This window comes from Lathyrus oleraceus, chromosome 1 (genome assembly GCF_024323335.1).
Source record: "Lathyrus oleraceus cultivar Zhongwan6 chromosome 1, CAAS_Psat_ZW6_1.0, whole genome shotgun sequence".
Classification (NCBI taxonomy): domain Eukaryota; kingdom Viridiplantae; phylum Streptophyta; class Magnoliopsida; order Fabales; family Fabaceae; genus Lathyrus; species Lathyrus oleraceus.
The window spans coordinates 155,314,341-155,331,385 of record NC_066579.1 but is presented as its reverse complement, the minus strand read 5'-3'; positions in this window follow the sequence as shown (position 1 = coordinate 155,331,385).

Genomic DNA, 17,045 nt, shown 5'->3' with positions numbered 1-17,045 from the left:
CAAAAATTTGATGCTTTGCAGATTAAAATGAAAAAAATAGGTTAAAACTAAAATTTTGTAAATAGGACTTTACCCCTTAGTTATTGTTTAAAATCGAGGTAAAAAGAAGCACAATTTTAAAAATTCAAAAAATGCAGTTGTTGGGGATCGAACCCATGACTTGTGTCACTTTCCCATTGTTTATTATAAAACTAAGGGGTAAAGTGACAGATTTTCATATCACCCAACGTAACCTGACTTATGTAACCGAGTTTATACCCCTTTGCGTCCGAGGTGAAATGGGGTTATTTGTAGTAATGATAGAGGATTTTATCACTGACGAATCTCCAACCTAAACTAGGATTGGATCATATAATCTCAAACCAAAGATTTTTATGGATTAAGCTTTTAACCCAAAAAAATCCCTAAATGGATAATATTCAACTAAGGTTTATACAAAAAATTCCCTTGATGAATTTATAATTTTACCCTTTCCAAAATTACAATTATATCCTCACTCACAAAATGACTTAGGCTAAAACATTAATGAGAGAAAGTTAAATAAAACTTTATATATATATATATATATATATATATATATATATATATATATATATATATATATATATATATATATATATATATATATATATATATATATATATATATATATATATATATATATATATATATATTTAGAGAGAGAGAGAGAGAGAGGTGTTAAAACATGATTTTGCATGAAATGAAATGAGAAAAGGAACCTCCATATCTAAGCTAAAGGTTGGCTCAAAAAGTATATTTCATAAAAGATTTTTATGACATTCTAATTGATTGACACATATTCTCAAATGATTAGAAATTTGAAATACAATTGATTGTAAGTTTATAAAAGGAAGGGAAAAATGTCTAGGCATTGCACATCATTAAGGCGTTGACTCAATCGCACATGGCTCAATTTTTAACTGAGGTAAACGATTAGAAAAATGTCCCAAATGATTAGGTAAGTCAAAAAATTTCCTATAGTTGTTTTAGTAGTTCCTAAGTCATATGGCACAACTTCAAGATATTTTTTAAGGTATTTTTCTTTGGTAAAAACATTTAAAAATCATTTTAGTGTGTGTGTGCTTTAGCCATGCGCTTTTATGATAAAAGCCTTATGATTTTACAAAAGTTTACTCACTACTAAATTAGCATATTCTCCCTTACTACAAAACATTGCCAATACTTCTCTTTTATTGACACTTGCTTTAGTAGCTTTAGCTGAGACTTTAGTTACATTCCATTTGATTTCCATCATCATATATTCATGTATTATCAAACCCTAATGATTAGGTTTGCATCCTTATCTGCTTAAACTTTCATGCTTGACATATCATAAGACGTTAGTTGTCATCATCAAAATTTGATGTCCTTGTTAAAAGCATATCACCTGCAAAACAAGGTTCCACATTCTCCCCCTTTTTGATGATGACAACACATATCTCGGGGAGGTGGTAAAAGAAACGATATAGATATATTTGGAGTGATTAAACTCCCCCTGAGTTACATAAAGAGTATAGCCTACTCCCCTTGAGAGTATACTTCTCCCCCTTTTTTAAAATAAAAAAGGCGGGTAAAGATGCGTTGTAAGAAATAAATAAGCAGACAAGGGAAATCCATTTTGAGAAGTAAAAGCAATTTTTCATACTATTACTAGGAAATTCAAATTACATAAAATAAATTTGCGGTAATTAAAGTACAAGAAAGAAAAATGCTAAATCAAAAATAACATATAAGTGAGTTCATGTATTTTTCATAAGTATCATCATCCTTTTGATATTATTCCCTTTATTTATTTCACTTCTCTTGTTATGCTTTGGAAGATTTCCAAAATTTGTTTTATATCTACGTCTTCTATCTTTTCTGTTTCTTCTTCTTCATCTTCCCATTTGTTTCTCAGTTCTTTATATTTTATGTTGATCTTCAGAGTATCAATGTTGAAGATTCTAAGTATATTTGTAATCATTGCCCCATATGGAAGATGTACTGAAGGTTTTTATCTTGAGTGGGACATGTGGTGAAATACTCTATATACATAATTTGTTGGAATGATTTGAGTGAAGATCCAAAGAGGTTTAACGTCATCTTTATTAACATAGTCAACAATAGTATTTCTTGGGAGTAGGATTCTTGTCAAGAGATAGTGAAGGATTTAAACTTTTGGTTTTAAAAGAGTTGTTATGAATGGAAATTTTCTTTTCTCCATGGGATTAGTTACAAGAGAGTTTAGAGATACATTATGTTTGAAGTTCTTAAGATCTAAGGGTTTTTCAGGTTTGTAGGAAGTTCATAGGAAATATATTTCAAACATTCTTTCAAAATGTTCTCTGTTGATTATTATTTTCATATTCTTCACTGATGATATCAGGGTTTTTCCAAGAATGTTTAGGTTAGTGTAAAATTCTTTTACTAGATCTAGAAAAATTATATCGGGTGCTTTTGTGAAGAATGATCTTAGCGAGGCTTGACAAATAGGAGTATAATGTTTATATCCTCTCATGAAGGTTTTGTCTATAAACCATGGTTCTATGATCTTATTTTCTAAGATCATCTTCTTATCTTCTTTACCTTTGTTCATCATGGCAGCTATGATAACATCTCTTTTTTTGTGTGATGGAATTCTGGGTCCTTGGTTAGAGGAGGTCATGGTGATACTTATAGCACGAAGAAAAACTCACAAAAGAAAAAATGCAGGTAAGTATTAGATGCAAGAAAAGGTGAAGAGATGTATACCTATTTATATCATGCAATATGGGGGTTTGAGTATGTATTCTTGAAAGGAATTTAATGTAGACCTGCTGATCAAAAATCAAATCAAAATGTTTCCTTTTTGAGTCTCCTTATCGATTGGTTGAGATATTCGATTGATTAGATCTTCAATTTTCTCAAGATCTTGTGAAATCTTCATAAATGTAGGGGTTTGATTTGATTGAGGCGCAAGGTAAACTTGTATTTTATATGGAAATATTTGTTTCAAGATTTTCTAATCGGTTGTCAACTTGTGCTAAATAATTTAAGATTCTGATTAATGGATATGGAAATATTTATTTCAAGATTTTCTAATCGATTTTCAAGATTTTAATATAATGGTAAAGGAATTTGAGATTCCCACTAATGAAGAACCTCGTGATAAAGATTATTCTTGGAATATTGAAACACAATCCGACCTTAGGGTAAATAAAAGTATGCAAGGCTAAGGATCTAAGACCGAACGAAATCGATTGTCGACTTATTTCCTTGAAGGAAATAATGTGAATTTTGTTCGCAAGATTCTTATTATTCTTCAAGTGGAAGATGATCTTAAGACTTATAAGGAAGTAGTAGCTTCAAGGGACTCTTATTTTTAAAATGATATTATCCAATACGAAATGGATTCAATAACATAAAACCATACTTGGGAACTTGTCGATCTACCTAAAGGATCAAGACCCATTGGATATAAATATGTGTTTAGAAGGAAGTATCATATTGATGGTACACTAAACACCTACAAGGATATATTAGTAACCATGTGTTTTAGACAAAAGGAATGTGTTAGTTATTTAGACATATATGCATTAGTAGAAAGCACACCGGAAATTAGAGTTTTGTTTGCATTAGCTTCCTTGCATAACCTTATAGTTCATTAGATGGATGTCAAAATAAAATTCCTAAATAGAGATATCTGTGACGATATTTATATGGAACAACCGAAAGGTTATATTCTTCCTAGTAATGAACAAAAGGTGTACAAGCTTGTCAAATACTTGTATGAATTAAAACAAGCAACAAAAAAATGACATTACAAGTTTGACTTTATCATTGCAAGATTAACCAATTAAGGGGGGAGACACACAACTTAGGGGATACCTTTTAATCACTATCAAAACACAAACTCAAATATTTTTTCATCATCAAAAGGGAGAGATTGTGAAAAATATATCTTATATCTAGTTCAATTTTGATGAAGACAAAGATTATCAAAGAAGAAAAGGATCAAAAGTGTCATGCACATGAATGATGAATTTGATCAAGAAGGTTTATCATAGACATTCAAGTGATGATTTGAGAAAAGTGAAAATAACTAAGGAGATAATTACAGTTCATATTGTACTACTTTAAATTACTCATAATTTCATCTCTCACTTCATCTAAAAGGTTCTTGCATCATCATGCATGATCATCTAAAAACCTTCTTCATCTAATTCTTGTGACAAGTATTTGTACGCAGTCGTGTGAGTACATTGTGATATTCCTTTTTCTCTATGTCGATTACATGTTTATCATTAGCAACAAGATGAATGGAAATTTAGAAACAACAAGGTTTCTAACTTCCACATTTAAGATGAAAGATCTTATACTAGTTGACACAATTGAATGATCAAAGTAAAGTCAAACACACTATATTAAGAAAATGCTTGATAAGTTCAAACACTTACGCCTTAAGGAAGTGACCACTCCATTTGATTCTAGTGTCAAACTTCAAAATAATGTTGGAAGAGTTATGGCTCAATTGGAATATACAAGTGTAATTGGTTGTCTAATATATCTGATGCAGTATACTAGACCCGACATAGCATTTGCAATTGGTAAAATGATTTGATTTACTAGAAATCTAAATGGCAAGCATTGGAAGGCCATCACAATGATTTTCGATTATCTTTAGAAAACCAAAATCTTGACCTCCATTATGGTAGGTTTCTTACCATATTAGAATGACATACCAATGTGATTTGGATATCGAGTGTTGGAGATTAAAAAAATGAGTGGATATTTACACTAGCTGGAGGTGCAATTTCTTGGTAGATAAAGAAACAAACATATATTACTCTTTCGACCATGGAATAAGAGTTTGTGGCTCTCGTTTCTATAGGTCAAAAAGATGAATGGTTGATGGGCCTTCTATCAGAAGTTCTATTGGCTAAAGACAATATTTCAAAGGTATTGATACATTGTGATAGTCAAGACACTTTAGCTAGAGAATTTAGGTAGAGAATGTTTCATAGGTCTTAGATACTCTTTCGTGAGAAAATTGAATAACGATGGAATCATCTCACTCACATATATATGATCAAGCTATAATTTAGCTGATCCATCTACTCAACCATTAGCCAGAGATTTAGTAAAAACTATATTGAGTGGTATGAGATTCAAATTCCTTGTGTAAGAGTTCCAACAACGGTAGTAACCCAATATGAAGTTAAGAAAACTTTAACCTAAGATTCAATGGGCAACAACAAGTTATTAATTCGGATGTTTGTGCGACATTATTCAATAATGTTGACTATTTTATATTGAGGGTTGAGTTTTCAAACTAATAATGAAGTTCAATGTCGAGAAGATGTATCTCAAGAAAATAGTTACAATATGAATTTCACCTATGTGAATTTCAAGATGGTGTCGTCTCAAAGTGAGAATTGGAGTTTCTCTCATGGAAAATTCAAGAAACATGAAAAGCACATGGCAATAAATAGTGCAAGGCAAGAGATGTAGAAGAAGAACCATTAAAGAGTGTGTGTAAGGTAACACCGGTCTGATCACAAGGGATAACGGTCCAAAGCATTACTACCTAAAATTCTGATTAGGCTTTGTGTTGTCCTTATTAAGGCTAAGTTCAAATCAAAAGATACTTAGTTGTATTAACATTCTTTGTTTCCCTTTTTCTGGAATTGATCTTGTCAATATAAAAATAATCGGGGATTGTGGTAATTAATAATAATTAATGACCATAGGTGTGTTCTAAAATGACAAGAAAATATGCAAGTGAAAATTGTTTTTTGAATTCAAAAATAGGCAACACTTGGGAAGTGTTGCAGTAGACAGTTTGTATTTTGATTTCAAAAATAGACAACACTTTATGAAGTATTGCAGTAGGAAATTTATATTTGGAATTTAAAAATAGGCAAGGCTTTGTGAAGTGTTGCAGAATGCAATCAGAATATGCAATGCTTTTGAAGTGTTGTAGTAGGTGAAAAGTTGCAACATTCAACAAAAGTGTTGATGAAATGGTGTGTTCATCAAAGGTCACAAACTTTTGAAACCACACTACTTTGGCCTATAAATTAAGCATTCTAGATTCAGAAAAATACATCAGAAAAATCTATCCTCTTCACACAAAATTCCATATTTCATCTTCCCTACATTCGGGTTTTTATTGGTCTTGTGAAAACTCGAGTATAAACTGAATTATCTTGGGTATTACTGCATATAAACTCTAAGACAATTTAAGAGTATTTGAAATACTATAAGAAAAGTGATTCGTTCACGATTCTAGCCTCGATCCATTTAATTTACAATTAATTTTGTTAACACTCGACCCATCTCAGCCTTTTTTTTCTACTACTCTATGACAAGTGGTTGTCTCTTGACAGAGAGAAACATACCTCACATGAGACCATTTGTTTCATAGTTGGTTAATTATGTTCTGGAGATTGTTGATGATGTAGTATCCTCATTTTGCGGAGATTATTGATGATGTAGTATCCTCGTTTTACGGAGATTGTTGATGATGTAGTATCCTTGTTTTGCGATGGAAATATAAGGGTAGGGGATGAACGTTCTGAATTGGAAAAGGATCCGCATACGGTGGTGGAAGTATAAGTGCTCCCAGGATGATGATGACTACCTTTTCCTGTATAGGGTCATTGATTGATTATGACAATTTCACTAGAAATGGATCAGTGCGCTCTATGTATGGCGATCTTCGTCGCCTTATTGCCTTTGTTCAACAATAAAGATTATTAAGTGAGAATGTGGAAACGTTAGAGCACGATTCCTATATACGACACCAACTGATCTATGAACGAAATTTACCGATTCATGTGTTGGATGTGAATAGAGATTTCGAGATGAACCCCTATTAGAATTACTTCGATATGGCAGCAAGGATACCCGCAAACACTTAGACGCTAAAGTTAGTGACTATCATAAGAGTGATGCTTTGTAGGTTAGAATTGTGTGTACTTGAGGCTGGTGTGTAGTTTATCTTTTATAATGAGATTCTAGGTTTATTAATGACTTTGAACCTTCTGCATGCCAAAACTATTTGGGAGGACAATTGTCAAGAGTTCCTTGAAAATAGGATCTAACTGTCTTCATGGTCATGTAATCTTCAAATAAGTGTAGCTTTATGGAAGACCCATCTTAAAATTTTCATAGTATCATAACCTTCTTTATAGATACCCACCCTAAAAGACCGACATTAGTAGTCTCGCATCAATAGGATGACGTTATTGGATCCTACTTGTCTGATCTGATGATCTTTGAAAGTTTAACCAAACTCGATTTGTTACAATGTTAGGACGAGACCATTCTATGGATCTTTGAGGTTGTTCCCTGGACTAGATCTTCTAAGATATCTTCTATGACTGTTAGATGGATCCAACGATCCATTTATGAGGTCTTGTTGTAGGGGTCCTGGGGTGATAGAACAAAATAAATTTGGAATATCTTGGAATATATGAACAATTATTTAATTATATTCATTTTTTTCTCGATAATAAACTTACCTTTTCCTTAAAATTCAACATGAGGCCCCACTTTCTTGTCCAAAAATGCAAAATTAATGACAGATCGATTTCTTGTAACGCGTTCTTGTTAGTAGTTTGTTATTCAGTTATTTATTTTCGTTTGATAGGATACGAGACATTCATTGCAGAATTCCCTTAAAAATGATTTCAAAAGAATACTTATTTAAAAGAGACACTGATTAAGTAGAATAAGAATAAAATCATAAGTAGATCCATGTTGGATATCATAATTCGAAACATGCCACTTGCTTATTGTCAATTAGAGGAAGAAACAAAAAGCATCAAAATAATTGTTATTCGGAAGAAACAATTACTAATCCATAAAATCATCATAGGATACGTAATTATCAAAGCATCATGCGAGGATCAAAAACATTGGTTGCATGCATCTATCTGTGTATATTGCATCTGATCAAACTGTGTATAAGAATAGATTTCCTATGATTTCTTCTTCCATGTTCCTACCACATGGAAGTGGACCCTTTTACTAAATTCACAAAATTATATTTACTGTTGTTTATTTATATAACTTGGATCGGTTATAAATATAAGGGAATATTCACTTTATCTAAAAGAAAAATTCTTAATATTTTAATACGTACTACATTTGAATTGAATCTTATGATTGAATCTTATGATTGTTAGAATGTCGGTATGTGCAGTTTCCACAGCAGGTGCATTCATCAGGAACATAACACGTGAAAGTCTAACATGGATTAACAATAACTTGAAAATGAACACAAGTCTAGTCTATTCCAACAGGAGTTGAATGGTCATACTTATAGATTAAGATTGGCCACCTTTAGCAACACTCATAGCTAATTTGACCCTTTATCTTTACATGCTTACTTTTATCCAAAAATAAAAAAAATATATATTTAAAATTAATACTCTCTCTAGTTCTATTTATTAGTAAAAACAATATATTTATATAAAATACATATCAGATACATGAATCTCAAAAATAATTTTTTTATAAATATTTTTTATAATAAATTTAATTAATAAATAATAAAAAAAAATATTTTTAATAAAAGTTCTTAAATTAGTTGATTTGTTTTATTTAGTGAAGATTGAATATAAGAAAGTATAAATGATATTCAACCCAATATAAATAAATCAAAGATACTTTACAAAATAAAAAATTGGAGATTCACACCAGACTATCCAAGAGAATTCAACATGCATTATATCTCTAACCATCACCAATTCCTACGAGACCAACTAATTAACATGTGCCAACGCTTCCTTCACCCCTTTTATTTTGTGCTCAAACAAAATATCATTTTTAATTAACTAGATTTACCATGTTGCGGCCAACCACAACAGACATGGGACTATTTCTGTGAATCAACTAAGGAGTGAACACCCCACCTTATTCACACCAATCCAATCACCAACTAACCTTCATAAAGGTGATGCACAGGGAATCTCTTATAGTAGATGGTTTTCAGGTTCTTTAACCCTAAAACATGTCGGGCTTACTAGATTGTGAGAACCTTCTAACACCTCATTCTGAACAAAGAATTCCTTGTGGGTAATTTGTTGAGAATAAGCCGCCAACAAAAACATGAGTTTTACTAGGAAATTAGATTTCCAAACTTTGAACAACTTAATGTGCATAGATTGTGACAGAGAGGGACCCGAGGAAAATGCTTCAGTCATACCTTGGTAGCTTGACTTGACTGAGAAACCACTTTTATCTCTCTACCAAACATAAATATTCAGAACCTTCTACTTTGGTTCAATTCCATGCAAAATGGCATAAATATCCTCCTTTTTATTCTTTATCCGTATCAAACACTCTTGAGTCTATAAATGGGATGTGCCATATCAATATATTCTCCAACAAATACCCAACATCAAATACTTTGGCATTTGAAGGTCTAGAGCAATAAAAAAGTTAAGGAAATACAATTGAGAGATGTTCGTTTCCTACCCATGTTTGTCTCCAGAAGTCCCATATCTTGGATATTTCTCAACTCGCTTCTAATGTTGCTTGGGAACCATTTATGAGCCTCAAAATGTGGAACTCCCAAACCTCTTAGACCCCTCCACCATAAAGAGTGTTTATTTACCAATCATAGAGTTATCACCATACAAAGTCTTAGCCTTAATGTCCCCGTCTATGTAAGACAAATACCCCGACCATATTTTCCCTTGTTCATTAAGAACATGCCACTTCCATTTAGAGAGAAGTGTAAGATTGAATAGTTCAATATGCTTAACTCCAAGATCATCCTCGTTTTTTTTCTTTTCTGATTTGAGCTCAAGATATCCCATTAATCTTTATCCCCTTCTCATCCCCTCCCCGTAGTTAAATGCATTGCAGTTTGATGAGTTCTTGAATTACTATTTTAGGAGCTTTGTAGAATTAAAAGTAGTAAATACATATAGTTTTTAGGATTGAATTGAGAAGCACCACCTTGCCTTATATATATAACATCTCACCCTTCCAAACTTAAATCCTACTTTTAGATTTCATGACAATGGGGAGCCAATTGGATCTTTCTTCTAGGGTTAACTCATATGGAAATGCATATAAATATGAAGGGAAATAATCTAACACTAAAATAAAAGAATGATGAAGTAGCCTGCAGGAAGTTGTCCTTCAATTGATTCTAAAAAGTTTTCTTTTGAAGAGATTAACCCTTAAAATAGATACTAATTCAAATGATCTCAGAATGGATTTAATATTCCATAGATTATTCCACGACCCTTCCCCCATAATCATTGTATCATAAAAAAGTTGGAGAACTTCAAAGTGGATTGACTATGAAATTCTTACCCCTTTTAAAGCTCTTATTTAAGATGCCTTGCTAATAAGACCTGTTAAACCTTTTGTGGCCAGCTGAAACAAAAATGGGGAGAGAGGAACTCCTTGGCTCAGACCTCTATAAGGTTTAAAGTCCAAGGTTAGACTACCATTCACAATAACGAACAAATTGGTGTTGAAATAACACAAGACTCCGTCCACTTGAGCCATCTAACTCCAAATCCCATTCTTCACATAAAAAACACAAAATCTTTTTCAAAATTAACTTTGATCATCATATATTCCAACCTTTGTCTCCTTTGTATATCCACACTTCATTTATTACAATCACTCCATCTTGCATATGCCTATTGGGAACAAAAATTGACCCGTTTGTTGATATAAAGTTGTTAACCACCTTCTTTAGCTTAACAAACAAATTTTTTAAGACAATTCTATACAAGTTGTCCACCGAGAAAATAGATTTGAAATCCCCTAGGTCATGAGGGTTGTCTGTTTTTGAATGTGGGTTTCATTCTCAAATAATTCCTTCAAAATTCTAGAATATCTTCTTTAATAAAATTCCAACACTTTTTGAAGAAGATTAGATTGAATCTGTCTGGCCCTGGGATTTTATGTCCATCATAATACCAAATAGAATCCTTTATTTCATCATAAAAAAGGGTTATTCCAACATGTTTTTTCTTGACATGGAAGTTATTTAAAGTTTACCACTTTTAGGATATTCCTTCTAACATTTGATTCCTGAAGTCTTACCTCAAAGTGTTTCTTTACTTCCTGCTTTAATTCTTCTACTTTTTCGATTTTTCCCCTTTCAATATTGAGAGATATAATGCCATTTCTTTTGAATCTATGTTTCATTGCAGCGTGGACATATTTTTCAGTTAGTGTCACCATCCACCAACCATTTTTGTCTTGATGTCTGCTTGAGCATACTTTCCATACTTTAAAGAGAATGCCGCATCTTAAATGAAGCCTTTACGCGTATGGAAACTATATTGTGTGATAAAAGTCCATAATTAATAACTATCACATGGTCCAATTTTTCAAGATCACACATGGCATTATCCACATCCAAGTCAAGTTTTCCATATACTTCCCTATTCCAACTTCTCAACCTATTCTTCAAGATTTTTAGATTTTTTTTATTCTATAGCAAACCCTACCTTAAATCTTGGAAGTCTTTCAAACCCCCTCCACCAAAGGAAGAAAACCCTGATGCTCAAATGAACAGTTGAATAGTTTGAAAGATAGGGCACCAATTTAATAAGTTGGGTTTCATCCATATGGGACAATGAGCCAAGTTGTCCTTCGACTCACAAATTTCCCATCAATCTTCCATTTAGAAATCAAACCTTGATAAATTAAGAATCTATCAAGCATACTCATAGCACCTGTTAAGTCTGCCACTATTTAATTGACCTAATAACCTTTTCTTAAATCAGGTGCAAATTTGACTTAAAAAGTCAAAACTTCTTATGTCGATATTTCTTAGGTCAGGCTTGGAACTGACTTAACAAGTCATTTTTAACCGACTTAACAAGTGCTTTTTCTACTAGATATCTAAGTTAAACCAGGTAAATTTAATTCCTATGGCTGATACATCCACTACTTTAATGTGTTCTATAAAGTATCTAAAGTCATAGATTTCAATCATATTCACTTGAGAGGATGCTCTTTTTCTTTCCTTGGCATTTTTTATGGAATTGAAATCCCCAACAATACATCATTTCCCATTATTATACTTAGCTTTGAATTCTCCTAACTCTTTCCAAAGGTTCATCTTTTTATGAATGTTACAAGATGAATAAACATTTACTATGTAATAGGTGTCCCCCATCCAGTCAACACATAATCCTAGAAACCCCTCCCCCACAAAATTGAAGTTTAGAGAAAATAATCAACCTTTCCACAAAATTAGCGTACATCATGACTTCCCTTATGAAACTTTGGCAGACCATTCCACTTCATTATTGTTCCATAGAGAGAGCAAACTTTCGTCTTGTCCACCATTTACAATTTATTTTCCTGTAGAAGACAAACATTTACTTTTCCTTCTCGGGTTAAATATTGAATGAGTTTCCTTTTTATTGGATTTCCACTCCCTCTGATGTTGTATGACATTATATTCATTGCGCTTCATTGGATTTTCCATCCCTCAAAGTTGTACCCTCTTTATCTTTACTTCCCATATGTGTGATGGCTTAAATATTAACATTCTCTTCACTTGACCCTTGAATGCCAAATTCTCATACCTTTCTCCAGATTTTCCCAGAAACATCATCATCATTATTTAACCAACACATCATCATGATTATTTAACCAAAATCTTTTGTTACCTTGCATTACATCTGAATTAGTTGTGGATACACAACATAACACTTTCTGTGACTAAAAGAAAATACAAGGTGATAATTTTATAATAAATTTTAACTTTGTTAAGTCACATTCTTGCTTTTCCAGTCTAATATTAATTAAAAAATTTGTTTAATTTTCTTAAGTAGAATTGTTGACTAACTAATTTAATAAAATACAATTAAATTAGGTTGTTGACCCCATAACCTAAGAGATTATTTTATTTTCTTAAATTTATTTTAAAAATCAAAATATCGGGTACTAATTAAAAATAATTTTTCTAATAGTTAGTTATGTCCTATTTCTTTCATGATATTGTCTTCCTCTTCCTCTTCGTCTTCACATATAATGGAGTGTTATATCTGTGAATGGCCTGGTAAAGGGAAGGAGAGTGGCGGCCTTCAAAAGGGGCGACATTTATACGTCGCTCACCATTAAGAATTGTCTCGCCCTAAAAGCCCCCTACTTGCCCTGTCATGGGAAACGTGAGAAAAGACATTTCTTGGGTGAAGAAAAGTCAGATTCAACTAACTAGTCCATGTCTTTATAGGAAATAGGGATTCAATAGTTCCCCATTGACTGAGTGGGCGTTTATCAGTTCTTACATAACGCTTATGCACAGAGCCTCTCACCTTACGTTAGCTAGCCCTCTCTTACCACCATAAACATCACTAAACAGGGTCTCTCACCACCATAAGTTAGCTCTAACCACCCTTAACTACAAATTTTTATGAATATCCCCTACCCATGTAGGGATACCATACACTCATATACTTTTTAACAAGTACAATGGCGCCCACCTAGGAGCCTGACAAAACTAACCTAGGAAACACCTTATTCATCATCATCTCTTCCATCTTCCCCTCGAAGATGTCAAACAAAACTCTAATATCCATGGTCAAAACAGTAGTTGGAGGTTTCGCCGGCGGAGGAAGCTCTAACTCTTCCCAGAGGAAATATGCTAGATAGATGTTGACCACAAATGTAATATCCTCTAGTTTCGCCAATAGAGAACAAAGAGAAGCATGCATCAACACCACCTTTTCTAGAAACGATGTCTTCAGAGTACTCCCTCATGATAATGACCCTATTGTCATCATTGTGCAACACGAAAAATGGGGTATCAAGCGATTTCTGATAGATATTGGGAGCTCTACTGATGCCCTATTCTAGGACGCTTCCATAAACTTCAGCTCGATACTAATGATATTAAAGTGTTCCAAGGTTTATTAATATGTCTGTCATGTAGGCAGGTATAAGTGATGTGCCATGTAACCCTAAACAAAACCTTTGGCGAAGAAACAAAAGCTAAGGTGGTTGAAATTAGCTACCTCATAGTAGATGAAATATCACCCTTGTCATACCCCAAAATTTACCTTAACTTGCATACAACTTTTATCTGGTCTATGACCCTAATTCACGTGCATACATTCATCTTTAATAATATACATTTGCACTAGCATGGTTCAAAGCCAAAAAGGAATGCTTCATGAGTTCAAGGTATGACGATTGTACTTGGGGAAAATTAGGGTTTGTTGATACTATTTTGAGGTGTGCTCAACTAAGCACAAAACCCTAATCCCTTGTGTAGCAGTAAATTCATGACCATCAAGCTATGGATAAGCTAGACGTCAATAAAACCAGAGTCGCCGCCGCGCTTTTATTTTTTCAAGGGAAAAGGGAAAAGTACGAATAAAACCCAAAAGATAAGAAGTTTTCAAATCAAAACTAATAAAATACCAGAGATTACAGGTAAGGGGGTTGGTTACACAAAGGGAAGGTGTTAGCACCCAAAGTGTCTTAGGTACTCCTAGGGAGACCTTTCTTGTGTGCATATGTGTTTTTGTACAAATGATGTTTGCAAACAAATATAATGGGGGATGAGAAAAGAATTCATTAATTATATTTTTGTGTTTGACAATACCTTCGGACTTGTGCCTACGTACCAACATAAAAATGAGGGATCAAAACCTCGTAGTGCGTGGTATCAATTTCAAAGTGAGTGCATTGCTTTTAACAAAATTTTATGTTTGAAAGGCACAAAGGGCATAAAAATGGTTTGAATGTGTGTTAACTCTTTTTGGATTTTGAAATTTTAAGTCAAGTATAGTTAAGTTCATTTACAAAGTTTGATTTAAGAAAATGAGTTTGAAAATGCAATGGCGTAAGGCCAAAGTTTCTAGTTTGCAATAATGGTCAAAGTTTAGGAATCCAGAAACACAAGCAAAGAAGATTTTTAAAAAGAGGGAGAAATTTTGAAATTAAAGAAGTGGGGAGGATATGAAGAGACTAATCCTAAGCATAAATTTAAAAGTTGAGAGTTGAAAATATCTGACCAATGGGCTGCAATCCAATAGACAAGAATGTCATATAGAAACCCAAATTTCCCTTGGACTTTAGAATCAAGCAATATCAATACACAAATAGCAAGGTGAAGAGCAAGGCATCAAATAAAGATAGCCACATACAAGCTTAGCACCTCCATGATCTTCTTCAAGTTTTGCCCATGTAGCAAATGACTTCAAAGGATGGCATAAGTCACAGGTTCAAAATAACAACTTCACAATGATCATGTTGCAGATGAACTCGAATGGGTCTTCAATGATGTATCATATGAAGTCTCAAATCACAAGCACTTGATTACATGAAAGTTGGCATTGGCTAAATCCTTTGCATAGGGAGTTTGCTTAAATTTTGAGTCCAATTGTCTCAGATCAAACCAACAGTCCACAAAAAAAGTTTTTAGGGTTTTTGTTCTTATTATGTACATTAAGGTCAAAAGACCACACAAACACACAAGTATATACAAACACAATATATCAAAAAATATGGTCCAAGTGGACAAAGAGAAAATGACATTAAAGTAAATAACTTAAATGGTATGAATAATGGCAAATGAATAAAGCTTAAAAATTAAAGTGCATTAAAAGTAAATGACTTGAAATTAAAGATTAGTTGTTAGTAGATTAGAAGTTAGTATTGTTTTTGCTTTTGTTTAAGTCATTCTTTGGAGAATACTCAACCTACTTATCACAAGCATGGATCCTTGAACCAAAACATCTTCCAAAGGAAGGAAAAAATGCCAAGTTTCCACACAATACCATGAAAGAGGGGAGACTTACAATCTCACTAACTAGAATGCTATGCCTTTTATGTCAAAATTTAGCGCTATGTTAAGCAATCGTAATTGGACTTATGTAGCAGTCACAACTACTTGAGGCCGAGCAATAGAATTTTGGTGTTAATGCATGTTAGAGACATAGTATAATGGACTATGCTCATGAAATATACCACACACAAAAAGAATATGCAAAAGTGGGGGACCTAATCTCATCCATACTTATGTTGATTTTGCAATCAACTAGCCTTAGGATTAGAGATATTATAGGTCCATGACATGAATGCATAAAGAAGGGGAATGAGATGAAGAGAGAGGGGGGGGGGGGGGGGGGAATGGATCAAACACAAATTGGACAAAGGAGGACTTTTACCAAAATTAAGATCATTCATTCATTTTGGGAGATGGAATATACATTCCATCAATCCCCTAAATCCAATGATCTTAACCTAGCAAAGTCAAATCAACCTTGACCAGAGCCCAACAACACAAGTCAAACTCACAAAGTCAAATAAAATGGCTTCACACAATTAATTTGACATTTAATCAATTAAAAATATTAAAAATAATGCATTAAATTAAATATGGTTGGTCAATTTCCTAAAACCTCATCGAAACACCAAAGAAATGGCCATGAGATTTATCATAGGTCAAACAAGGTCAAAGGACCTTGGAGAAAAAATTTCAGAGTTTTTGGAAACTTAAAAGTATTTTTAAACAATTAAAAATATTCACAAAAACAATTCAATCATGAAAAATATTAATAATGATCCAAAAAATAATTTTAATTCATAAAATGGAAGAGGATTTTTTTTTTTTTGGTGGAACTCTCATATTTTTTGGATTAATATTAAATTTAATATAAATTAATGAAAATAAGAGAAATAAAATAAAAATTCAAATAATCAGAAAAACGCGGACCACTTGATCTCCCTTATTAATTGAGGTGGCAAATCAAGTGGTGGAGAACGCGCGTTCTATGGTACACGCTAGTCAGTGCGCTACAGAACTAGTCATCACAAGCAACGTTCATGGTTAAAACATTTTGAATTGATCTAATGGTTCAGAACACATCCAACGCATCGCCGGAGCCAAGTGCCAGTCATATTCTCCGATGACCCTGGCAGGACTGGTTCTCTCATCACCATCACATAAATAAAAAAGGAGGACGTGATCTTAAAGAAAAAATGGCGTAAATCACGAATATCACCTCAATTTAAACTAACTCCAAGTATATTAAGAGATACGTGGAGTTGAATTTTGAGGTGTG